A 25711-nucleotide genomic window follows, 5' to 3' on the forward strand; every position below is an offset into this window, starting at 1 on the left:
TGAGAAGTGTTGGAGACATTAACCTCATCCATGGTTGAGGTGAACCTTTTTTTTAGCTTTTGAGTCTAGAGTTTGTGGGAGATGTGTAGGTTAAAAATATAAAGCAAGAACTTCCCAATGTGTACCTAGTGCATAAAATCATGCTGTTATGTGAGCTTGTAAAACACTGAGTAGATTCAAAAATTAACAGGCCTAAGTATATTCTGCTCTGGCACTGCAGATGTTCAAAGGCTAGAACATGAGGAGAAAAGCAAATAGAAGAAAAGGCCAGGGAGATAAGCAACCAGAACAGGGAATCGTGACATCAAGTTGGGGAAGGAGGACAAGGTCTAGGCTTGGTGTCAAATACTGCAGGAGGTCATGCCTAGTGAGGACAGAGAAATGTTCACCAAGAACTAGCATCATGGTGGTCACTGCTGACCTGGAAAAAGAAAATTTTGGTATAATGCAAGGGACAAAAGCAGGATCAGAAGGAGTTCAAGAGAAAGGAGGAGGAGGCACTGGCATAGAATCTAATAGTTGGTTCGGGATTTTATTTTACAAAGAAGAGAAATGGGGGAGGGGTACTACAAAGGAAGTAGGTAAGGAGAGTGCTGATTTATTTTCCCTAAGATGAGGGGAGTCATGTGTGTACAGATAGACGGAACGACACCAGCTAGCATTAGAGAAGAAAACGGTACATATGACGCCACAGGTTTTCTGGAGATCTATCTTTGGATAAAGGGGATGTGTTATGGAGGTAACTGTGTTCCAACAAATTATTTACATGTTGAAGTTCCAATTCCCAAAAGTGATTACAGGTGGAGGCAGAGCCTTTAAAAGGTATTAAGGTGAAATGAGGCCACAGGGCAGGGTCATTACAGGGGAGAACAGATGGCATATCCCCCTCTCCTCTCCCTCTCTCCCTCTTCCCCATCTCCCCAGGAAAAGGGCAGGTAAGGATGCAGAGAGCAGACGGCTGTACAAGCCAGGCAGGTTTCACCAGAAAGGAGCTCTGGGTTCACCTTGGTCTTGGACTTCCAAACTCAAGAACTACGAAGGAATTATGACACCCAGCTTGTGGGAGTTTGTGAGGATACCAAAGAATAACTCAGATCCTAGGAGGAGACAGGCAAATGATCCCCAGAACAGCGGTGAGAGCTTCGGATTGCTTCTGTTTTCTCCATGAAATAGGAGGAAGGATGCACTGGCTGGACATGAGAATGGTAGATATTCCACTGGGAGCCTTGAGGAATGAGAAAAGGCAGGAAGCAGTCATCTAGACAAAAAAGGGAGCAGAAGGCCAGTCTTGGGGTCCTAGGAAATACCAGAGCTCACTGAAATCACCAATGTTAAACTTAAAGCAAACTGGTTTGTACTATACAAACACATCTAGAACTTACAAATAGCTAAAAAGAGAAGAGTCAGTACATTGGAGGCAAAGTATCTAAAGTGAGAAAATTAATTTATATTTCTTTGAGGGTTTTGCTATTTATCTGAATCTAATTCACAGCTTTCTATATTTTTGAACCCCTCTGAAACAAGTCTAAAATACTCTTGGTAAGTATGGTTGAAAATTAAAAGCTAATTTACCGTGCGAACTAGTTTTAAAACATATTTTGAATATTTTTATTCTCAGAATAGTACTAACTGTACATTTCATTTCCATTCAAGAAATTAAGTAAGATTTGAGTATTTCAAACCAAGCCTTAAAATTTGGGCATGGCAGAGCACACCTATAATCTCAGCTTTCAGGAGGTTGAGCCAGAAGAATTCCACATTTTAGGCCAGCCTCATTTGTATAGCAAGACCCTCTCCCAACAATGACAAAAGCCAACAAACCCAAACTTACTTTTATATAAATCATCTCTCTAAACACAAATATGATTTCCATACTCACCCTCAGCACAGCCTGGACAGATAGAAAGACAAAACAAACCAAAGCAAACCAGAAGAGGGGCAGCATCAGGATTGGAAGGGAGTCTTTCCAGAGCTGCTGCTGCTGTGCCATCGCTGGCCCCTTCTCAGTGCTTCCCCCAAACCTAGTTCTATGCCTTGTAAGGCTGCCTCCCCAGGTCACTTTCTACTCAAAGGGCCTGCTCTCCCTACAGAATCCCTCCGAAAATGCTTGCTTTTAAACTCACCCAGAAAAGAAAGCAAAAATAAACAGCAGCCTCTCCGTACCCACCAGAGATTTCTTATAAAGGCGTCAACGGCCCACAGTCTCCTGAATGTGTTACCTTTTCTTGCAGTGTTCTGTTCAAGTGGTGGACAGAGAGGGTCCTCACCGTCCCTCTTGTTTGGGACAGGGTCTTATGTTGTTCACCACTGTCTACACTGTTGACTTAAAGGCTTCCAGACAATCAGCTGTCTCCACGTTTCATGTCATCATAGGAGTACTGGGGTGACAAGTACTTGGTTTGCATTACGTGGGTTCTGGTAAGTGCTTTAGCCCACTGGGCTATTTCCCCAGCAAAACACCATGAAGACAGGTCTGATCGTCTGGGTGGGACTGTGCACTCTACCAACAAAAATGGTGAGAGAAGTCCTAACAAATATTTAATTTAAAATATCTACAGACCACTTGAGCTTCAAAAATCATTGCACTTTATTTCCAAATGAAGGTGTACACTTAGCCAGGCATGGTGGCACACACCTTGAAACTCAGCACCTGGGAGGCACAGGCAGGTGGATCTCCGAGTTCAAGGCCAGCCTAGTCTACATAGTAAATTTCAGTACAGCCAGAGCTATCTAGAGAGACCATGTCTCAAAAAACGGAAAAATTAAAAAAGGCGCACATTTGTGAGGCATAGATAAGAATCATGGTTTTTATTACAACCAAGATGGGGTAACAAGGACTATAGTTTACTTGCCATGATAGAGTTATAAAACCTGACAAGAGTTTGAAGAAATAGTTTTAGGATACTGGACATCAATAAACATAGGACTGTAATACAGAGAAGGAAACAAATGACGTAACCTATCTCTGTCCCTTTGACTGATTTGGGTCTTTGCTTTCCATCATCAGCTTTGCGGTTTCCATCATGCAAATCTGGGACATATTTTCTTATATTTATACTTAAGAGTTTAATGTTGGAGAATGGCTCTGTAAATGCTGTTATGTTGTCAATTTAAAATTCCATTTGCTCATTGCCATATCCAGGAAAGCAGATGACTTTCGTATATTCATCTTGCATCCTGAGACCTTCCTGCATTTGCTTATTAGTACCAGGACTTTGTTAGTTCGTTTGGGTTCTCCACAGAGGCCGTCACATCATCTTTAAACACAAGTGCTAGCTCTTCCTCCCTCATCTGTGAAACTTTCTTCTTCCTGTCTGGTTGCATCACCTACAATAATCACCAGCATGATGTTGAAAAAGTGTGCTGAGGAGACATCCTAGCATTGATCTTTGCCATAAAGGGAGAGGTCAAATCACAGGTGAAATGTTACTAACTCATGGGCCTTTGGTAGACCCTCTTTCTCAAGGTGAAGTTTCTCTGCAGAAACATTCAACTGTAATGCTAAGGGATCTCTAGAGGAGGAGACCTGATGAGGTATGCAGATATCATACAAATCAGAGTTCAGCACACTTGCAACAGACTGTAGTCCTGCCTACAATGACTCAACATGAAGCATAACAAGCTATCCCCATCCCCAACAAAAGGCACCACCAACTGTCTCTACATCTGAACTTCACCTAGCTGTGACTCTGGGAAGCGCTCTTTCATATTTGGAACAAAAATCAAACACAAGTGTAGACTGGAAGGGAAGAGTTTTATCATTTTTTGGGGGTGGGATATTGTTGGATGGTTTACATGTATATGTGTTTTCATTATATTTATGTGTGTATATATAATACGTACATAATATAAATGCATGTGTTTCATTTGGCTTGTGACATGCTTTTCTAACATTTTAGTCATTTAATTTTTAAATGACTAGTTTTTATAACTGTACAATGTTAATTCACTGTTTTAACCTCTATTTCACCTTCATGACTGTCCTCCACTATTCTACATAAAATCTACATTTGCATATCTAAAGTATTCCCACTGTTACCTCTCATACCTCCAACCCATATTGCACCCATCTCTTACTGTATTTCTTTCTCCTTTCTGCAGTACCTCTTCATTCCACTACTCAAATACTGATAGTATCTACTCTTAGAAACACGTCTGTGTAGCACACTTCCCACCAGTACCTCAATGCTGTTCTCTCTGGACCATCGCGGGATTGCAGGCACAGTGCAAAAGGATTTCTTAGAGCCACGCACACTCAGTACTGCGAATAAACAAGTGGAGTGCCACTGTACCCCACTCCCCCAAACAGCTCCAGGAAGTGCAGTGCCAAGCAGAGTCCCTTAAAGGCATCCTGGAAAATGAGACAAAGAACCATACAGTGGGGGAAAAGGGGAGGAATTTAAAATAGGAAGACATATCCAGTCTAACAGATACACAAAACACAACCAAGAAACATGAAGAATATAAGCTATCAACCCATTACATCCTGTCCTATAGTGGAAACCAAAACCCTCCAGACGGACAAAAGAACCCAAGAAGGAATTCAGAATTTTACCTACATTTTTTCAAATGTACATTTTAAATTATTTTGTGTATAAATGTTTCTGCATCTCTGTGTGGTCTCAGGGTTTATACAGTCATGGTGGGCATGGAGGGGTCAGAAGGTAACTTTGGGGACTAGTGTTCTCCTTCCTCCGAGTTAGTTCTGGGGATCATGTCAAGTCCTCAGACGAGGCAGCAAGCACCTTTACTCACTGAGACATATTATGGGCCCTGGATCTTGCTTTTGAGAGAATTAATGACCACAAAGAATCTTCATAGACATAGATGACTCAGTTAAGGGATTCTATTTGAGACTTTGAGAAGGTAGTTTCTAAAGTAAAGAAAACAGAAAATTAGAGGAGAAAGTCCAATTACTGAGGACAAATTCAGCAAGAAGATTGAAACACGGAAACAAAACCAAAAAAATTTTGGGGGAATTAAAGAAACAATCAGATGTTTTATCAGAGCACATTTACTAGGATAGCTTATGGCCACTAGTCCTAGGTAGTCCCCAGTGGCCGACAGCATGCTGCAGATGCGCAGAGCCCAGGAGCTGCTCCACCCCCAAAGCTGGATGCTTCAGTAATGGCAATGAGCTTAGTAATCTTTAGTTCATAGCTGAAGGACAAAGCAGCAGATTTTGATGCGATTGAAGGATGGTAGCACAGTAACGGAACAGATGTATCCACCAGCAAGAAACAAAAGTCACCATGCAGACAAGCAATCCCCAACCCGAAGGAGCTGCCTGCAGGGGAGGGTCTTCTCTCCTTGACAACTTTCTTTCCTGAAATTGCCTCAACAGACCCACCAGAGGCATGCCTCTTGACTTCTGATCCCTCCAGTTGGTAACTGAGATTTTTATTTGTGAATGGATGTTGAATTTTGTCATCTCTCAATATGACTTATATGATTTTCTTCTTTAGTTTGGATTGCATTAATTAGTTTTTAAATGCTGATTCAGTCATGCACGACCTGGATCATGCACACCCATCAGATCATGGTGTTTGTTTTTGTAATTTTGGATTTGATTTGTTACTTTTATTTAAATTTAGGAACTCTGTTCCCGAAAGATAATGTCCTGTCATTTTCGGGTAGAGTCTTTGTCCAGTTTTGTTAGCAGGGTCCTATTGACCTAGCAGGATGCATTAGGAAATAGTCTCCCATCTTTAATTTTACAAAAAGACTGTAGAGGATCAATATAACTTCTTCCTCACATGTTGATAGAATTTACCATTAAATATGACATCCTGATGCTTTCTGTTTTGAAGGGGAAGGTTATTACTTGCTGAGTTCTCATTTTAAGAGCTACAGAGTTCCTCTCAAGAGTGAAATCATGCTTGGTACAGGAAACTTAGCCAGTTACACGGGGCTAGTGAAGTGAGGGATCTTTGGAAAACCTATAGCTGCCACTTCACCAAACCAATGCAATCCCTAATTACATTTTAAGTATTTGTCCTTATACCCAAACATAAGCATAGTTCTGACTCTCATCAAGGAAATGTGTATTTATAACAGACAGAGAGCACTACAGACATCCACAATGATCAAAATGAAGAACTGTGGAGCCCAGTCCAAACTGATGCACATATAATACAACTCCTGCATCTAAGGCTCAGGGCTCTTTGTAGAAAAAGGGTCAGAAAGATTATAAGAACCAGAGGAACAGAAGTTTGCTGTGAGACGGTGTCTCCTAGAAATGTCACAGAAGCAGCATCAAAGATGTCTCACCAACATGGCTGTCCGGAAACAACTTGAACAAGAAGAGACCAGTGGCATGCTAATGTGGATAGAGGCAAGTTCAGGAAGCCTCAACCTTAGACAAAGAACTACACGCAACTAAGAAATGCTGAGATCAGGAGAAATAGTCTTCCTCAGGCTGAAGCGCACCAATTGGTTATCCAATACCAAATAGTCAGCCCTGAAAGCATGCGTACAAGCAACAGTATACAGACAGACCAGGTTCTATTTTTATATTTAGCTGCACAAATAAAACATTCAAAAACAAATTCAAAGATGTACTAATTTGATGCATAATAAGGAATGACAATAGGAAAATACTGTCTTTGTTCTCCATAATTTATTATGTTTGTAATAGAGTAGAAAATTTTGCAGTAAAAGCCACTAAACTTCACAAAGTACAACAGCCAAATCTGAGCTGAGGTGTGTCAGGCATGTTCATTGGTGTTCTGTGGTATGATACCATACAAAGTACCCATGTTCAATGTTCAGAACCAAGGCTGAGTAAAGCAGTTCCAAGCAACACAGCAACATATGCAAACACATGAAACAAAAGAACACATGTAAACACATGCAACATAGCAACAAATGCAAATGCTATTGGAAACACATCAGTTCATTAAGCAATTTTGAATTAAGGTGGTTTTTTTGGTGTGTTTAGAAGACTTTTATTGTTGCCATTTTTTTTGTGACTCTGTCATTTAGTCATATGACCTCATATAGAGTCACAGCTCACAGTGTAAGAAGCTATGGTTTTGAGGATGCTACAGAAGTGGTTTAGGACTGTTCATTATAGCCAGTAGACTGATGGTTTTGTAAAGTTCAATTATATCCTGATTTTCCTGTGTGCTGGATATTTCTGTTACTCACAGTTGGTGTTGAAGTCTCCAAATATAATGTGGATTCATCTATCCCTCCTCAGAGTTTCAGCACCTTTCCTTCACATTTTAATAATCTACTTTAGGGGCATACACATTAAGGATTGTTCTATGTTCTTGAGGACTTATTCTTTAAACTTATACAATGCCTCTATCTCTGCTAACTTTCCTTGTGTTGACGTGTACTCAAAACTTAATGGGTCATCCACACTCCTAGCACTGGAGTGTGAGTGTGGGTGATCCGGATCTGAGGACCTGAGAGCAGGAGAACTGGTCCTGTTCCTTGTTGTAGGACACACTGGGTGAGCTGGCCAAAAAGTGCTGGACTTGGGTAGTGACGACGAGGGAAAGCTTGAGGACTGACCGATCCAGCTACCGCTCAGGCCCAGAACCAGGGCTGTGAGTTGACCCATTCCAACATCCTCTGAATCTATGAACTGTTGGAGCATGTGAAGGGGATGAACCTACACATCCAAAATAGCAGGCTCTCCATGGCACAGGACAACAACAGTTTATCCAAGAGGAGTCCAGTGAGAGCCCACTATTGGTGGCACAGCAGAAGCCAGAGGCCTCAAGCCAGACCAAAGATTCCTGGCAATGAACACTTGTAAGTAAAGATGAATGGCCTGAAGGATAAACTGTGTGACTCAACAGGCCACACTACAGCTTCCACAATATTCTTTCTTTCTCCCTGCAACCTCTTTCTCGCTTGTTTTGTTACTTTGTTTTGGTTTTGTTTTGGGACAGAGGTTGCAATGGCAGAGGGCAGATGCAAGAAGATGGGGAGATAAGTGGATGGAAATGCATGATGTGAAATTTATAAATAATCAAGAAAAGCTAAAAAAATTTGAAGATTAAAAGGTTTCTTGTAGACAGCAAATATTTAATTGGATTTTAGTTTTGACTCACATGGACAATTTCTGCTTTTTAATTAGTATATTTAGGCCATTAACATTCAAAGTGATTAGTGATATAATTAGACATAGTTGTTATTTTTTCTATTTCATACCTATCTTCATATTCTTTTCTTTCATCCGTTTTCTGTCTTTTTTTTCTCAGAATAGGAAAATTTATTACTGTGCTTCCACTGTCAAAATTTAGGATCTTGGTCTTTTCTTCTTGCCTTTGTACAGGGCCAAAAGGGACACATTGGCTACTTTAACAACCTTAAAGCGGACTCCAGGGATATCACCTACAGCATGACCCTTTCGACCAAATCCAGCAACCAGAACTTCACCGTTTTCCTCAGTGAAGTTCAAGCAACCATCATTGGGCACGAAAGCTGTGACCTTCTTGCTGTTCTTGATGAGCTGCACCTGACACACTTCCTGATAGCAGAATTTGGCTGCTTGGCTCCAACTCCTACTTTTTCCAGCACGATTCCCTTGACATGAGAGGCACCTCCAAAAGGATTGGCCTTCAGGGCTGTGCCCAAGTGGGCTTTCTTGTATTGTTTATCATGCCATTTCTGGTCCCGTCGGTGGCTGCGGAGCTTCCTGGCAGTACGGAGACCACGACACTTGCCCATCTTACCGACGCCACGGGCCCCAGAGAAAGAGCCCTTTTTCTGTCTTTTATGGTTTTAACTGAACATCTTACATGATTCAATATTTTTTTCCTCTTTTATATATCAATCATATTTTAGAATTTCATTTTTAGTGATTACCCTAGAGCACCACCTTCCCAATACTGTGATCCTTTAATATAGTTCTTCACATTGTGGTGACCCTCCAAACCATAAAATTATTTTCATTGCTACTTTGTAAGTGTGATTTTGCTACTGTTATGAACTGTAGTATAAACATCTGTGTTTTCTGATTATTCTTAGGTGAACCCTGTGAATGGGCCATTTGATCCCAAGGAGTTATGATCCACAGTTTGAGAACCACTGCCCTAGAGCTTACAATTATTCTACTGTCAAATCTCACTCCACAGATAGTGAGTGTCATACAACAACAAAATAATTCCAACCTTTTTTGCCTGTCCCCTTAAAAGCAATTGCCATTTATTTTACATGTAATTGGGTTGCATAATTCCTGAGTACCTATAGCCATTACTGTTTGAATCTGCTAAGAACATCTGGCAAATGCTGAGCATGATGGCATAGGCGTGCAATTCCAACACTTGGAAGGACAAGGCAAGAGAGCTACCATGAATTCGAGGCCAATCTGTGTGGGCTACATAGTGAAACTGTCTCGAGGAAACAAAACAAAAATCTGTTAAGAATTATTTCATTTATTCTTCTACTAATACTCTTTCTTTATATGGGTCAAGCCTATGCCCCACCCGGCTATCTTCTTCATAGAGAACAGACTTAGCATCTCGTACAGAGAAGGCTCCATTGTAAGAAGCAGCATGTTTCATCAGTTTTTGTCTGAGAAATAATTTCTTCTCTGCTTTCAAAATAAAGAATTTGAGATTTCTGGGGAATTTTTCTCTCAACACTTTTCACTCTAAATGTTTTATTCTAAGTTTTTCGTGCTTGATTGCTTTTTAAAAAGTAGATACAATTACTATTTCTGCTCTTTAGAGGTAAGGTGTTTCCCACCTCCTGGTATTTTTAAAACATTTTGAGAACTTGTTAGGATGTTTTAGCAGGGAAGTCCCGTATTCATATACAACTGACCAAAGAATGGTCTTCTTGTATTAGGTCATGCGGCTTCAGGAAAGACAGCAATGAACTAATGGGAGAAGGCAGGGGCACTCTCATAGGTAGCCAGATCAGTCAGCCAACCCTGATGATCAAATCAATGTGGCACTTTGCAGCCAGATCACCCTCACACCCTAAAACTTCTTTTGATTTCTTTATAACCAGATACTTTATGTTAGGTGTAAGTTTCTTCAGTAAAAGTCTTTTATAGGAGCTGGAAAGATGACTCAGTGTTTAAGAGCACATACTACTCTTATAGATAACCTAAATTCAGTTCCCGGAACCAATGCTGGGTGGCTCACAAACGAATATAATTCTATTTCCAGGAAGACCCCAGACCTAGGTAGGGCTGGGGGAGGAGGTGTTCTAGTGGTAGGGGGAAGAGAGGGTCCCACTGTCCATTACATGGTAGTCAGGAATGAAGACCAAAGATGGTAAGGGAAGCTCCAGGTGCAATGAGAGCTGGAGCAGGCTGCATTTGACAGCTCATACTGACAGCTGAAGATCTTCTATTGGAGTGGGTTGTGGCAGCAGCTGGAACACTCCAGATAAAGATTGCAGCAGTAATTGTGGGTGCAAAGGTAAGGGAAGCAGTGTATGGATAACTGGAAACTGTCTTAAATCCCAGGGTGAAACTTTCTGTGACCCCACCAATGGGATGGCTGGGTACTTGGTTTCCCTACCACTGCACAGGTATGGAGGGACATGCACTCCAGATCAAAAGTGGGAACACTTTTGGCAGGTTTTGGTCACTCCCTTCTCCATCTAGGCTTGACAGCTCCTTCCTGATTTGTTTTAGTCTTGGCTTCATTTGAATGCACAGGCACCCAACCAATCAGGGCCTAATAAGCTCTACATAAAAGTGCGTTCTAGTTTCTTAATTTTATTATTTATTTATTTGCCTGTCTGGTTTCCTGTCGCAGTTTCGTCTTCAGCAGGCTCTGCTTAGGTCCTGGCTCTAAGACACTTTCTTCAGAGAAAGACTGAAGGTTTCAGTCAGGTTTCCTGGACGTCTAGTTGAATAGGGAAGTGAGGAAGGCTGTGGCAGTTCTCAAGGCAAGCAGGAGACAGATCCGACCGAGTCATTCACCCAGGCCTGTTGCTCCAGCTGCACTGTTCCAGCCTTCAGGAGGCGAGCCCTGCTACCCAGCTACTGGGCCATCAGTGATCTGTTAACTGTTAAGCTTCTCTGCAGGGATGCTCTTGGTTGGCACCTGAAGCCTGTGAGAACGGAGAGCTGTGATTGGTCAGCATCCCATTTCTACTTTCCCATTCAAGTTTCCATGCTCCCATCTAGATTGCTATTGTGTGGCCAATCAAAGCTCTCCTTGTTTGTTTTCCTTCACTGCATAAGCACTGCAGTTTGGGGAAGATGCGACAAGGACGGAGAATCTACTGTCTCACTGTGATTACTCCCGTCTTCTACTGAGCCTGCATCACTGAGCTAGGAACCCAACCAGTGTCTCTCAGCCCTTCCCTGTCTTAGTTCAGGCAGGACGGCTGGAGGGAGCTGGAGTTACACACTTCCCTTTCTCCACACAGAAAGTCTGAATGAGCTAGTGTCGATCACGTCCCTTCTTCTAGGTTCCTTGGACTGGGAAAAGTCTCCAGGAGGTCAGGCTCTGGTAAAACGCCTCTGATGAAGGCAGGCCTGATTAACGGTAACAAACAGAATGCCCTGATGTATCGGAAGGGCGACTGCTCCCTTTCTCTGTGAGAAACATGCACGAATTTTTCTCTAGTATTCGTAGTGAGAATCTGGTGGGTTTTGGAGGTGAACTCACTAGCGGTTTATCTCTTAGACTTTCCCAGCCCCAGTTCAGGCTGTGATAGTGGCTCCTGCAGGGCTTTCTCTGAGTAGGATTCTCTCTGACAAGTTGTGATTCCCCATGACGGCTCTCCAAACTCCAGACCAGGAACTGTCCTTATGAGCTCATGTCTGTCACGGAAATGAAGGTTGCTGACTTTTCAGTTTTCTAGGTCTGAATTCATTAGACTGACTGGTACCTCAACCATCTTCTGTGCCTGAGAGGAAACTGTAAATAGACCAAGAAATAGCATTTCTAATAGAGAGACAAAAGGGCAAGTTTAATGAACAGCCTTAATAATCTCAGAGACACTATCACATCTTCTTAATTATTATATTACAGGTGGAGAAATAATGATAAAATTTTTTGAAGCTATTATGGCTAGAAAAACTGCCAAACTGAAAAAGAAACCCCCAAACCACAAGTCCAGAAGATCACTGAACAAAATACAAGACAAACACAAACGACCACATCAAGGCATAGCATAATAACATTGTAAAGAACAAGGAATAAAGCTATTACCTTAAAATCAGCCAGAGAAAACAGATGCATTAAAAGATAATAACGACAGAGTTTTCATCTAAGCCATACAAGTCAGAGAGAAACAAAGGCTCAAAGGACCCATTCATCTAACATGGCACATGCAGTGGAAATAACCTTTCACATTGCAACTGAAAAATAGGTTCTCAAAAGCAAATCTGAGAACTCATCACTTGTAGTGTATGGTACAGAAAAGGGCTGGGGAGATGGTTCGGTGGATAAGAACACACGCTCTGCAAACATAAGGACCTGGGTTTGAATACCCAGCACCCACGTAAACACTAGGCACGGTGATTGGAGATAGGGGTCCCAAAGCTTGCTGGTGAATAACTGCAGCATGGTGCGGGTGCGAGGAAGGAGATGTGGAAAGGGTGTCACGGGAGAAGTAGGAAATGCCGTACAGAGAAGGCTTTGTTAGGGAGTGAGCAGTAAAGGATGACGATGATTGACAACTTCACAAAACAACACTAATTGTCCTTATGTTATGGGGACATTGTCTGAACGCTTTCTACACAGCAGCAGACAGAAGGGAGACCTCTTCAAAGTCTCTCGTAGGTCTTCTTACCTCACTGAAACCTAGAGATGATTGAGAAAATGTGTTCAAGGATATATAGCAGGGCATAAAAACAGAAAACCCACAAAAATAAATGTATTTTTTAAATCAAGTTATCTTTTAAAACAAACATTTGGGGTATACAAATGACAATGCAAGTTATTTTTTAAAAATGTGGAAGCATGGTTACTGTGGGAAACTGAGAAAACCGGACACGGTGAAGAGGGCTCCTGCTGCTCACTCTGCAGCACGGCAGCACGGACGGTCAGTGATTCGCCCGCGCTGGTCTGCATGTTCCAGGAGATCCTCATGTCTTAACCCTTCTAACACTGAGGGTCTTCACAGACTCCCAGAACAGAATGTCACAGTAAGCTACAGTGTAATCACAGGAGTCAAGCTGAGGTTTTTAACCATAGCTGTGCCCCCAGGTTCCTGCTACAAAAGTCTACCAGACTACGCCTTATCCATCCTGATTCTCCAACTTCTTCCCCAAACCTCAGACTAGAAATATAGTCTCTAGGTTGGGAAAATGGATGCAGCCTGAGATGCCTGTCTGTGGGTCTCTATTCTTGAGAGAAGGAGAAGGCCTCATGGTCGCCCTGGGGAGAAGCCTGGGAGAGCAGGAAAGACCAGAAACCCCATATAGGGAGGGGTTCCTCTAAGAACAGAGGGGGCCTGTGTCCTCATGCCATAGGCAGGCCAAGGCTGTTGGCCTCTGTTTGTAGTGACACTGGCACGGGTGTAAACTTCATGGGCAGAGGCTTGCTATAGTGTTTCAGCAAGCCAGTAAGACTGCTGGACACAGCTGTCCATGAGCTCACTTCTCTTCCCAAGCAGGAAGAGCATTCAGATCCTAGGTGTCTGAAAGCTGCACGGCCATAGCAAAGACAATTCTGGCTTGGCAGGCTTTCAAAGAAGGGCTACCAGGGCTGCAAGCTGGTAGCCCAAGTCACATCCAATTTCACAGTGAATGCTTGGGGGCCAGGGATACCTGGGGTCAGAGGCTCCACCTCCTCCATCACATTTGTGACAGAGCTGCTGGAACTTACATGCTACCCTGGGGAAGCATGGAGGTGACTGAGCTCCAAGAGGGCTAAGGGCAAGTATTAAGCTTCTGTCACCATACAGCCAAATAGTGACTCAAACAGAAACGGAATTTGCAGAAAGGTTTTAACATCTGAGCTGATGTCCTGAGACCTGCCATAGGGATATACTACTAAGAGCTATGGTACTGGCGCTTGGCTCAGGTCCTAACCTGCCATATGTCGCCTCCTCTTGAAGGAGACATGAATGAAAGCATGGCAGCAATTGAGAGACAAAAGCCACTTTATTATAGGCTGCGAGGGTGCCCAGTACCCTTGATGTGGTAAGTGGGTGGGAACAAGAGCTGTGCCTCTGAGGTTGAGACTCCTTCCTCCCAAGCCTGAATTAACATCTGACCATCCTTTGGTCAACTACAGGGCTCAGGGAATCTGAAGCAACAGTAAGCTGGCTTAGGCGTCAGGAGAGACAGGAGGCAGATAGCCTTGGCCCAATCATCTCACGAAGGCAGTGCTCTGTAAGAGTGACATACAGGCAAGTATGACTGGGTGCACCTTTATAGGGACTAGTCGCTGGCATCGAAGAGGAAGAAAGGGACAGGAGAAAGGTACTCTACAGGACAACAGACCACTTTGATTAGTTTCCCTACTCTGTATTATGTCATACTCTGCACACAAAGCCATTACTCCAACATCTACTTTAGAAGTGTACTAATTCATCATATATATTTAGAATAAAACTAAATGTCCTCACAAATTTAGAATGACACCAATTTCACTGTAGCCACAGTAATGAGTAGCTATCAGAATGGTTGTAAACATGCTCTATTAATCAGTGATAGCTCACTTTCAGTTTTCCCCAAAACCCAAGGTTGCCGGTATATTATTTCTACAAGCCAGCTAGTCTGAGGGACAGTTCATCAGACTTGATGTCAATCTTCCACTGAAGTCACAGATTTGAAGGTCTCCCCACCCATTCCTACTTGGCCCCATTTTGTTTTGATTGTCTGCCTGACAACTAGAGACAACTAGAACCTTCAATCTACATCACCCTCAAGTAACCTCAAAATGAAAGATCTCTGTGTCCTGTGAAGTCTGAAAGCAGACAGTGTACGATAGGCACTTATCATCCTCCAGCCCTTTTCCACACCCAGGCCAGGCCTAGTGCCCTCGGAAGTATGTATTTAGAGATGAAGTTCACCTCATTTCTAGAACATTCTTAATCTGGGGCCATGGGTAACCTTAAGGATCCATGAAATTCCCTAATGTTTTATGCAATATTTTTGATCTATTTTTTGTAGAAGAAGCTCCAAATATTTCAACATATTTTCAAAGAAGAAAATAGCATGGAGTTTGAATGGCATTGCTCCTTGTGTGCTGAAAACAGAATCCCCATCCCGATCCTCTCCTGGGATTAAGACCATTCTCTTTTCTCCAAAACGGCTCTTTAACATTTCCCCGATTTCATTCAATATTGTTCTTTCTCAATCTCATCCCAAATTCATATTTAGCCAATCTCTAACCCACGCTGGGCCACTATGACAAGAACTGCTAATCAATTCTGACACTCTACAGAGACCACACCATTTTTCTGTTAACATCCTTGAATACTACCCTTGTCTTACTAGAACGTAAATTCTTCAAGGACAGGAAACATTGTCTAGTCTGGTCACTGATATAACTCAAGGCTAAACCTCAGCCAAGAGTTATTAAATGAATAAAAAACCCATTTCTCTCTTTTTTTAAAAATTAAATAACTTATTTTACATTCTGACTGCCCCCAACCCCTGCTACCTGCAAGCCACTCCTGTTTCTGTTCAGGGAGGAGCAGGCCTTCTACTGGTATCCACAAAAGTATGGCATATCAAACTGTGATAAGACTAAGCATCTCTCCTTGTATTAAGGCTGAGCAAGACAATCCAGTATGAGGAACAGAGTCCAAAAAGCCAGCCAAAGCATTGGGTGCGGCTCATGCTCCCACTGTTAGGAGTCCCACTAGAAGACCAAGCTATGGAACTGTCACATATATGTAGTGGGCCTAGATTGGTCCCATGCAGGCTCCCTGATTATTAGTTCAAACTCTGTGAACTCCTATGAGTCCAGAAAAACCCATTTTCTAATATGGATTAATAAGTTTTTCAGGCAATATTTTCGTGCTTTGAGTCTTTCTGCCATTTTTTTTTCTGTTCCTACCAATTCATGAAGACCAGTTTGAACACCAACATTATTTTTGTTTGCATCTCTTGCAGGTGATTTTTTTTTTTGTATGCTTAGTATTCAGAGTCCTGACAATATGAATGGTTCTTCTATGGGCTTTAAGAGACATACTTTGGGACCAGGTTCCAAACAGCTATCTTGGCTTTGTTACTTTGCCATTAGTGGTTATGTTTGATGAATTAATGGATAAAGGAAGTATGGATGGGCTAAACTATTAAAACTTTAAACAATAGTGTTTGGAGAAGAGCTAGTCCTTTATTTCTACTGTGCATATTTGATGAGATCCTTGCAAAGGAGGAGATCAGAGGGAATCTGGGGTAAATGGGCACTGGGCAAAAATGTGAGCAAAGGCACCTCTGTTATCTTTTGTCTTGGTAATGACTGACCTAATGGGAGCTCACTAAGGTCAGCTGGACTGGGAGTGATGGAGCATGTGATCAAAATGGACACTCTGAATGTGGCTGGCAATGAAGGTTGACTGAGAAATCAAGGACAATGGCACTGGGTTTTTATTTTACTGCATGGACTGACTTTGTGGGAGCCTGGTTTGTTTGGATGCTCACCTTTATAGACCTGGATGAAGAGGGGAGGACCTTGGACTTCCCATGGGGCAGGGAACCCTGACTGCTCTTAAGACTAGAGAGGGAGGAGGAGGTAGAGAGGGGAAGGAAAAGGGAGGCGGGGAGGAGGTGGAAATTTTTAATAAATAAATAAATAAACAAACAATCAAAACAAAAAAGAAAAAAGAAAAAGGTCAGACATTTAAAACTAATGCAAATATTTAAAGATAATTGTTGAGTAGCAATATCCTCCAGATTTAAATGTCTGGTCCTAGGGAGAGGTTCCTTAAGATACAGGAAGTAAACAAAACTTACAAGGAACAGGAAACTAACAAATCACAAGTCTCAAAAAGTTCCTGTAACTTAAAAGATTCAGAAGGCTCTTGCCCATGATTCTGTAAGCAGTAATGACTGCTGTGGGGGTGGAGAACCCTCAACCTATTGTACTGCCTGTGAGTGGTACATGGAGCTCAGGGACACAGCTTTTATACAGTGTCACTCAGGCTAGGGGAGGCTTCTCAGTGACAACTGTCTTTGAGTTCCCTCTCCTGCTGGAAGTAATCCTTCATTCAGTTTTGTAGCACCCCAATCCAATAGATCCACTGGCTCACGAAGATAGACCTGGATGGAATTGTTTCTTTGATCTGTTGTCTGTGCTCTATCTAGGGGAATAGATGTTTATGTCTCTACAGGCAAAGTCACATAACAGCAGTTGACTATAAAAAAAAACACTTTAAAATATAAATAAAAGTTATTAACTTAGCTAAAAACATTAAATCTATATACACATTCATACACATATATTCTGCAGGCTACTATGCTTTCTCAAACAATATAAATGATTTTTAAAAAACTATATTTAGATTAAAAAGTTAATGTAATGAAATTGTATTTGTTGTTTGCTTTATCAAATAACCATAATGCTTTGTATTAATGAATCACTAATTTTTGAAATGAACATTGAAAACAGGTTTAACCCATCACTGAATTGCTCATACTAATTTGCATATGACCTTCCTCAAGATCAGTTACTAGCTCATTAGCAGACTGTCATTCACAAGATTTATGGGGCTCAAGTTCTCATTTTGAAGACCCTTCTTGAAACTGGTAACAGAGACAGTGGTAGGAAGTGAAAAAAATGTTGAATTCCTACTGTATGTCAGACGAAGACATAAATAAAAATACAATAGAGTTCCCATGGATAAATCTTAAGATTTTAAAATCTTTGAGTCAAGGATAAGTTATCAGATACAAAAATTAGAAGAAAAAGTACCTGAATTACAGCATGCCATCTTTTTTCTGCCCTTAGATTTAAAGCTCCATTTGAGAAATGGTAAGCTAGTTAAAATACCATTTTCCCATCCTCAATGACTCCTCAATTCTGATTCATTCCAGGGAACTGAATTGTCTTAACTGCATTGCCTACAGTCAGAAACCGGCAACCAGGCTCCAAGAGTCACTGGCCACTCATTTTACAGGAATCAAAGGAGAAGTCATACCCTTTGTCAAAGAAGGAAGACACTAGGGGTTTTGGAAAGGGCTATGGTTGTATCAATACCACTTTCAACTGAATGTATATTCTGTAAATATTAACAATCTATTCCTAGAAGTGCCATTCCTGAATATGACCCTACTTCTGAATATAATAATCAGTATTTGATGTATTTTTGACTACACAGAGTTAGTGACTGTGACCAATACCATGGGCTTAACTAATGTGTATTTTATGGTAGATAACCTAAAGAAAAACATGGAACATTACTAACTGAAGACTAATTCTCTCATCATTAGAGCTCACATTTAGGTGGTTAATACTCATACACGATCACATAAGACTCATGTGTATTTCCTCTCCCCACTGATTGAAAAAGAAAGCAAACTGTGAAACAAGCTTATGGAAACAGTTAAGGAATTAAGATTTAATCATATTTCAAAGCTCACCCTCAGAGAAGCTCACTGAAGCAAAGGCCACAGAAACTGAACTCATTTATTAGTTGGGCAGGAATACAAACTTAAAGAATAAGGGGCAGGGAGAGGAAGCTTTAGTTTGCTGTAGGGAAGAAGTAACTAGTCTCTGATGTGCAAAAAAGAATTTATCATCAAAGACCTAATGGAAATGGGGCCAATTAATTTTAAGAATCTCTACCTCCTATAATGTCTTTACATGTCTTTGACACTGTTATACTTTACACCAAAATCTACTGATTTGACAAATGTTCATAGAAGATAACTATTCTAGTTAGCTCATTTTAACAGGCATACAGCTAGGGAGAGGGTTCAGTTGGTAAAGTACCTGCTGTGTAAGCATGGAGACCTGAGTTTGAATCTCTAGCATCCATAAAAAACCCAGGTATGGTGACTTGTGCCTATAACACCAGTGCTGAGATGGTGGAGAACAGAGGATCCCAGAAATGTGGTAGCTCGTCAGTCTACAAAACTGGTAAGCTCCAGGGACAGTGAGATACCCTGTCTCAAAAAAATGAAAAGGTGGTGAGGTATAAAGGCACCTGATGTTGACCTCTGGTGTCCATGTGCCTGTGTGTACAGACGCACACAAACAAATATCCGCATGCATAGTGTGTAAGCACAATATACATTTAAATGTACTTAATATAATTTACAAGTGAGCAACATTATGTGGTATAGCTGTTTCAGTAGTAGATTATTTTCTTCAAGTTTTGAGTTCAAAATTTAAAATGGTATAATAATCAAGTGGCAGCAATTTGATTATTGACCAGATAAACTATGTCAACTTAACACTGAATCAAGGGTCTTAAATATCCCAATCTGGTATGTTAAAAAATTCCATGAATATTTCATTTTTTGTGAAAAAAATCCTCTACTTTGGCTATTTGTACAAAAAAGGAGAATCTGTGAGATAACACACTCACAAATCACTGTTAGAGCTGTAGTCATTCCAAAGATAATTTGATAATTTCAACATGAGAGCTGCTCCATTTAGGGAGATGCTTGACAACAATTGCCCTATTCCCCACTCAGTCTGCAAGCGAAAGGTGTAGCCAGCGGATGTCACTTTGTAGCTAACTTCCCATCACCCACCCAGGCCCTCCAAGCTACTCCAAGCATCTTTCCATAGGTGTGAGTTACTTTGATTGACTACACCAAAAACCACTGCCAAATGGGAAGCAGTGAAGCGTGGTAGTTAACAGTGCTGACTTTGAAGTTCAACTGACCTGGGTGGTGTGACCATGGGCAAATTATACAACTTTCCTGGGCATTATTCTAGGATGTGCAGATAAAGTGGACAATAGTGATTGAACATGGTTGCAGTGTAGCAACGCAGGGACGATATAAGTTCTAGATGGCAAGGGATCTGAGAACGGTGAGTCGGCACTGGAATGAGGACTGAGTCCAGGTTCTTTCAGTGTGAGAAAATGGAAAACAGAAAAGGCTAGGTAAGAGTGATCAAAAGGAGAATTTGACAGACTGAGATTTAGAGGTGAATGGCTGAGTAATGTTAGCTCCAAGGCATGCCTGCATCTGCATGGATAAATTTAGTCCAAGCAAGATAGAACTTACTCTACAGTAAATATGCTTTCAAAACCGGAGGACCGCCTGTGAGAAAGGCTGAGTACTAAAGGCAGTCTTGGGGTTGATTCCACTTCCCCTTTCCAGTTTATCCTTCCATTTTTAGTCCTGAAAAGGATTCTGTTTCAGCTTCTTTACTGAGGACACTTTTTTTCCTGACCTGTCCCTAGGGCTGGGGCACTCTGCTGCTTTCCACAATGCTGGTCCGTTGTTTTAAACTTGTAAATATATACAATCATATGGTTCATATACATAAAGGAGTGTAATATTATCTAAGATTATGAGATACGTTATAGAACCTCCTAGGGCTAAAGTGATGACCTAGTTGACAAAATGCTTGCCATGAATTATGAAGACCTAAGTAGTTAATTCTGGGACCTCGTAGACCTCCAGACTTCTGGAAAAAGCCAAGCCGGTATGATGACAGGCTGTAATCCTGGTAGTAGCCATATTAGCTGAATTGGTGAAATTCAGGTCCAGCGAGACTGCCTCAGTCCATACATAGCACCGTTTTGACTGCATTTTATTTTAGCACATTTCCAGGGACTACTTTTGTTAGGACATTAATCACTATGCCATTTCATTGTCAAAGCCACCATGTGGATGCAGTATATTTTATCCATTTTACAGTAAACAAACGTGATGGCTCATTTTGATTGTCACCTTGGATTCCTAAGTACCCAGGAGCTACTGAAGAGGAAGACCTACCCTGACTGTGGGCGGTACTTTCCAAAGACAGGCGGCTTGAATAGAACAAACTGGAAATAGGAGGCACTTTTCTTTGCTTCCTGGACACCATAGAGTGGGCAGCTCCACTCCACTGTATTTCCACCACAATGATGCCAACCAACATGGCCCGAGGCCTTAGAAATAGATACATCTTAAAGCTATTTAAATAGACACATTTTAAAGCTAGGTTTTAACTGTATTTTGTCAAGGAGACCAGGAACTAACACAGAACATTTCGGTTGCTCCCATATTTGACAATAGCAAATAGTGCTGCTCTAAATGTCTTACAGATGCTTCTCCAAGAAATACTTTTTTTTTTCAGAATTATGGGTATTGTCTTAGTTTCTTTCCCATTCCTGTGATAAAACTATTCTGATAAGTCAGGCAGTGGTGGCAAACGCCTTTAATCCTAGCATTCAGGCAGAGGCAGGCGGATCTCTGTGAGTTCTAGGTCAGCCTGGTCTACAAGAGTTAGACAGTTAGGACAGCTAGGGCTACACAGATAAACCCTCAAAAAAATTATTCTGATAAAAGCAACTTAAGGGAGAAGGGTTTATTTTATTACAAATTCAGGTTACAGTCCAACATAGCGGGGAAGGTGAGGCACCATGAACCCGAAGCAACACTTACCAATTACAGCCCAAAGAGCTTAGTGAATATGTACATGCTAGTTATCAGCTTCTGTTATGCGAGCCAGGGTCCCTGCCTAGGGAATGGTGTCGCTTATACTGGGCAGGCCTTCCCACTTCAATGAATACAATTAAGGTAACCCTTCAGATACACACACAGAATAAAGAGAAAGTATCTCATTGAGGCTCCCTTCTCAGGTGATGCTAAATTGGTGACATTGACAATTAACCCTAACCATCACAGGTACTGAATCATGAATCTGTGGCCTGCTTGGTATACACACACACACACACACACACACACACATACATACATATGTATATATATGCGCACGCACGTGTGTGTATATATTATATATATTTTAAGTTATATATATTTATATATTATTTGTTTAGGGACATAGGTCTTTGTAAGCCCTGGCTGTCCTGGAAGAATTTAATTCTATTTTATACATATGAATGTTTTGTTGCATGTATGTCCATGCACCATGTGCATGTAGTGTCTGTGGAGGCCCAAAGAAGGCATCAGATTCCCTGGAATTGGAATTACAGATGGTTGTGATCTTCCATGTGGGTGCTGGGAATCAAACCCAGGTCCTCTGCAAGGGCAGCCAGTACTTTTAACCAATGATCTATCTCTCCAGCTCCAATTTTTTTTTTTGTTGAAGTTTTAACTTATCTGTGTTTTCTTTTGTCATTTCTGCTTTCAGAGTCTTACCTAAGACACTTCTATGTAATTCCATGTCATAACATTTCTCTCATGCTTTTTTCCTTCTCCCGTCCCTTTTCTTTTCTCTTTCTTTTGAGTTTTAAAGTTTATTTGTATTAATTATACAAAAGAATGGGCCTTATTATTTTGCACACACAAAGTCTATGACACACTTTGCTCATGCCCTCCCTGCCGTCCCCCCCCTTTTGTCCTCTGTATCTCCTCACATGGATTTCCTTCCACTTCTCAGATTTACATTTACATTTCCCCTTTACTTTTCATAACTTAATTTTTCCTAAGGTTTAGATTCCACATAGTAGAAAACTATAACATTTATCTTTCTGAGTCTGCCCTATTGTGTTTAACACGATGATTTCCTGTTCCATTGATTTTTCTTGTAAATATCTGACATATGCATCTCTCTCCTCTTCCTCCTTCCCTGCCCCTTTCTCTCTTTAGTTCTGGTCTATCTCCCTACACCTGACCCAGTACCGAACTGCTCATGCCCACAGCTATGTAACAAAATTTGGTATACTAAATTTAAATTTAAAACTAAATGTTTTCTTACTACCTGCAGAGGGATTCAGGGTTTTAGTTTCTTGCTCACTCAACTGTATTTCTAGAAATTTCTCCATTTTAACCAGATCTTCAGTTTTCTTGTCAGAAGGTTATTCGTTATCTTTCCAGTCTCTCCTAGATCAGCAACTATCTTCACCCTTTCCTGTTCTTTAAGGTCTTTTCCCTAGTTTTCGAAGCTGTCTTCTAGAAAGTATTTTACTAGTCTTTTCAAATGGCTGCATTTTGCTTTTGCTAAGTTTATTTTTATTCATATACTAATTTCCATGACTTCTACATGTAACAGGTCTTTCTCTGGACTGCTAGCTCCAAATAATGACATGGAGGCTTCTTATTATGTACAAAAACTTTGTGTCAGCTTAGACTTGTTCCCAACTAGCTCTAAAAACTTAAATTAACCCATCTAGATTAATCTACATTAGTACCATATGTCAGACTTCCTCTGCATCTGGCAAATCTCCAGCCTCAGATTTTTCCCCAGAGTTCCTCTCTCTGCCTGGAAGTCCCTCCTATCCTCTCCTGCGTAGCTACTGGCCATTAAGCCCTTTATTAAACCAGTCAGAAGGTGCCTGAGGCAGATGAGGTTAAACAAAGATACACTTTCACAAATGTACAAAAAAATTATCCCAACATGTACATCATCGCTTCTTGAGTCTCTAGGAACCTTTATGACAACTTCTTATTGATATCAACCTAATTTTAAGTAAGAATCGCATCGTTCCATTTGCTGTATGCCACTAACCCTTTCCTATGGTAACCACTCTCCATTTTAAAATTCCTTCTACAGTTTGACTCATCGGTTTGTGTATGGGGCTTCTAACTGTAGTTGTAGTTTCTCTGTCCCTAGTGTTTAGATCCAAACTCAATGTCAGACCACAAGTTGCAATGGTACTTCCTCTAAGTCCATGGCCACTCAACTAATGTCCCAAACTGAACGGTGGCACTTCTACCAGAATCTTCTCATTCGGTGTCTGACATTTTCATTTAGACACAAATCAGAAACTTCAAAGAAAGTCTCAGAAGCCCTTCCCACGCTCCTGACAGCCTTTTCACCTCTTCGTGCTTGCCTTTTCCCTCCCGAGTTTCACAGCAGACTTGGAACTGGCGGTCTTGTTTCCTCCAGACTCCTCGAGCCAGCTCACCATCCTTCACCTGGTGCTCTCTTTAGTGCTACCACACAAGAACACACTGCTTTGTAATTAAAAACCCTTAATTGCTTCTAAGGAAATACGAAAGTGCCTCAATCTGACAGACGGTGTCATTCAGGGACAGGCTTTCATTTCTTCGGCTGCTTGTTTCTCTTCCTCTGCTACCTGTTAGACATCTGCTAATATCAGACTGTAGTCCCCTGAATATGCTGTTCCACACCCTGGATTTTCTGCCTAGTTTTTCTTAAATTTATATCCTTCTGTTTCCTGGTGAGATCCTATTGTCTCTACAGATCATCTAGACACCTTCAGGAGGTCACAGAACCTCAGGAAATGCCAGTTTTAAGTTAAGTTAAATTTTTCTATCAGCCAGTACACACAAACATTTTATCCCTTATTGTATTATACTAAAACTATGTACAAATACTTTGAGAATTCCCTACGGCAGGGAAAATTTAAATAGAAAATTCCCAGAGTTTAATGCACAGTAGAATTCAAATTCAACATTTTCTTCCCAGTGAAAAAAGTGAACTGTGATCACATTTTCCTCTCATTCAATGGCACAGTTGCCACAGGGGGCACTGGGTGCCTCAACTGGAAGCAGCAGCAGCTGAACCGACCACAGGGTTAAGGTAAACAGAAAGGAACCTCCCTTTCCCTGCTTGCAGGAGGAGCCAGCAGGCAGCTTGAATCCCAGGAAAGAAATTAGAAAGTTTGCTACCTAAAGAGCACTGTAGAACATGGGAAATAAAGAGACCAGACAGGAAAGTTCTTGACATATGTACCCTCAAGGAGACAGCATTTTCAGTTTTGGAAGAAGAATTACAAGCAGGGGTTGGGAATGATCAGGGTTTCAAATAAATTAGGTTAAAGATTAGGGACCATTTCAAAAGCTGTCATGTGTTTATGCTAGGAACTGGGATCAGGACAAGTGTAGAGGGCAAGACTAACGAAGTTGCGACCATGACTACAGCATTCCGAAGGGACTGGTTTGGCTGGTGCTAAATGTGCAGCTATATCTCCAGACTTCCAGGGAAGCTGCCCTCAGAACCAACCAGCCTGGACCAACCTAGCTTCAATGATGGTCGGCTCTGGGCAGTTCCAGAATGCCCTAAACATTCTACTTCTTGGTTTTCACTCCCTGGTGAGAAGCAGTCTGAATTAAGACCCATAATTTCCATTCACATGGGTTTAGGTCACTACCTATTTTTTTGTTTTTATAGTGATGTTCTCAACTAGATTTGGGAGGCATCACAGTGTCATGCAAAGACCCTCCCCAACAGCATGTTAGAGAACTTGGGGCTTGCAAATGCAATCCCCATGCTCTTCTGCTGAGTTCTCCAAACTAGTAGCTTTCTTCCTTGCTGCCTTGGCAGCAACACTGCTTGATCTTCTTCTGTCTTAGTCCAACATGTCCCTTGGGGGTGTACCTGACACATACAGACACCAAGTGGCCCTTTATTTCCTTTCAGAACAAAAGCAGCACCACAGGCTGTCAAATCTACGTCAAATTATATTCTATTTTGATTCCAGGTAAAGGAGTAAAATGCTATTGAGTTTCTGAACTATGAACTAGGATCATGAAGCTTCTTGGCTCAGAAAACTATGTAAAATGTTCCTTGCCGGTGTCTGATGACCGTCCTCTGTAGAAGGAACGGCAGGCCGCTTCCCACCGCCCGCCCTGCTAGTTTTACCCAAAATAATTACATGGAAACTGTATTCATCTAAACACGGCCTGGCCCATTAGTTTCAGCCTCTTACTGACTAATTTTCACATATTGATTCAACCCATTTCTAATAATCTGTATGTCACCATGAGCTTGTGGCTTACCAGGAAAGATTTAGC

General features: G+C 41.4%; 1 protein-coding gene and 1 pseudogene across 4 annotated transcripts in view; both read right to left on the reverse strand.

Moving 5' to 3' along the window:
* Cep112 (centrosomal protein 112) overlaps positions 1 to 25711 on the reverse strand; it is a 410571-nt gene that overhangs the window by 96194 nt on the left and 288666 nt on the right. The gene's annotated exons all lie outside the window — the stretch shown is intronic.
* LOC148120769 (small ribosomal subunit protein uS12 pseudogene) lies at positions 8202 to 8710 on the reverse strand (annotated as a pseudogene).

This window comes from Myodes glareolus, chromosome 9 (assembly GCF_982192425.1).
Source record: "Myodes glareolus chromosome 9, mMyoGla1.1, whole genome shotgun sequence".
Classification (NCBI taxonomy): domain Eukaryota; kingdom Metazoa; phylum Chordata; class Mammalia; order Rodentia; family Cricetidae; genus Myodes; species Myodes glareolus.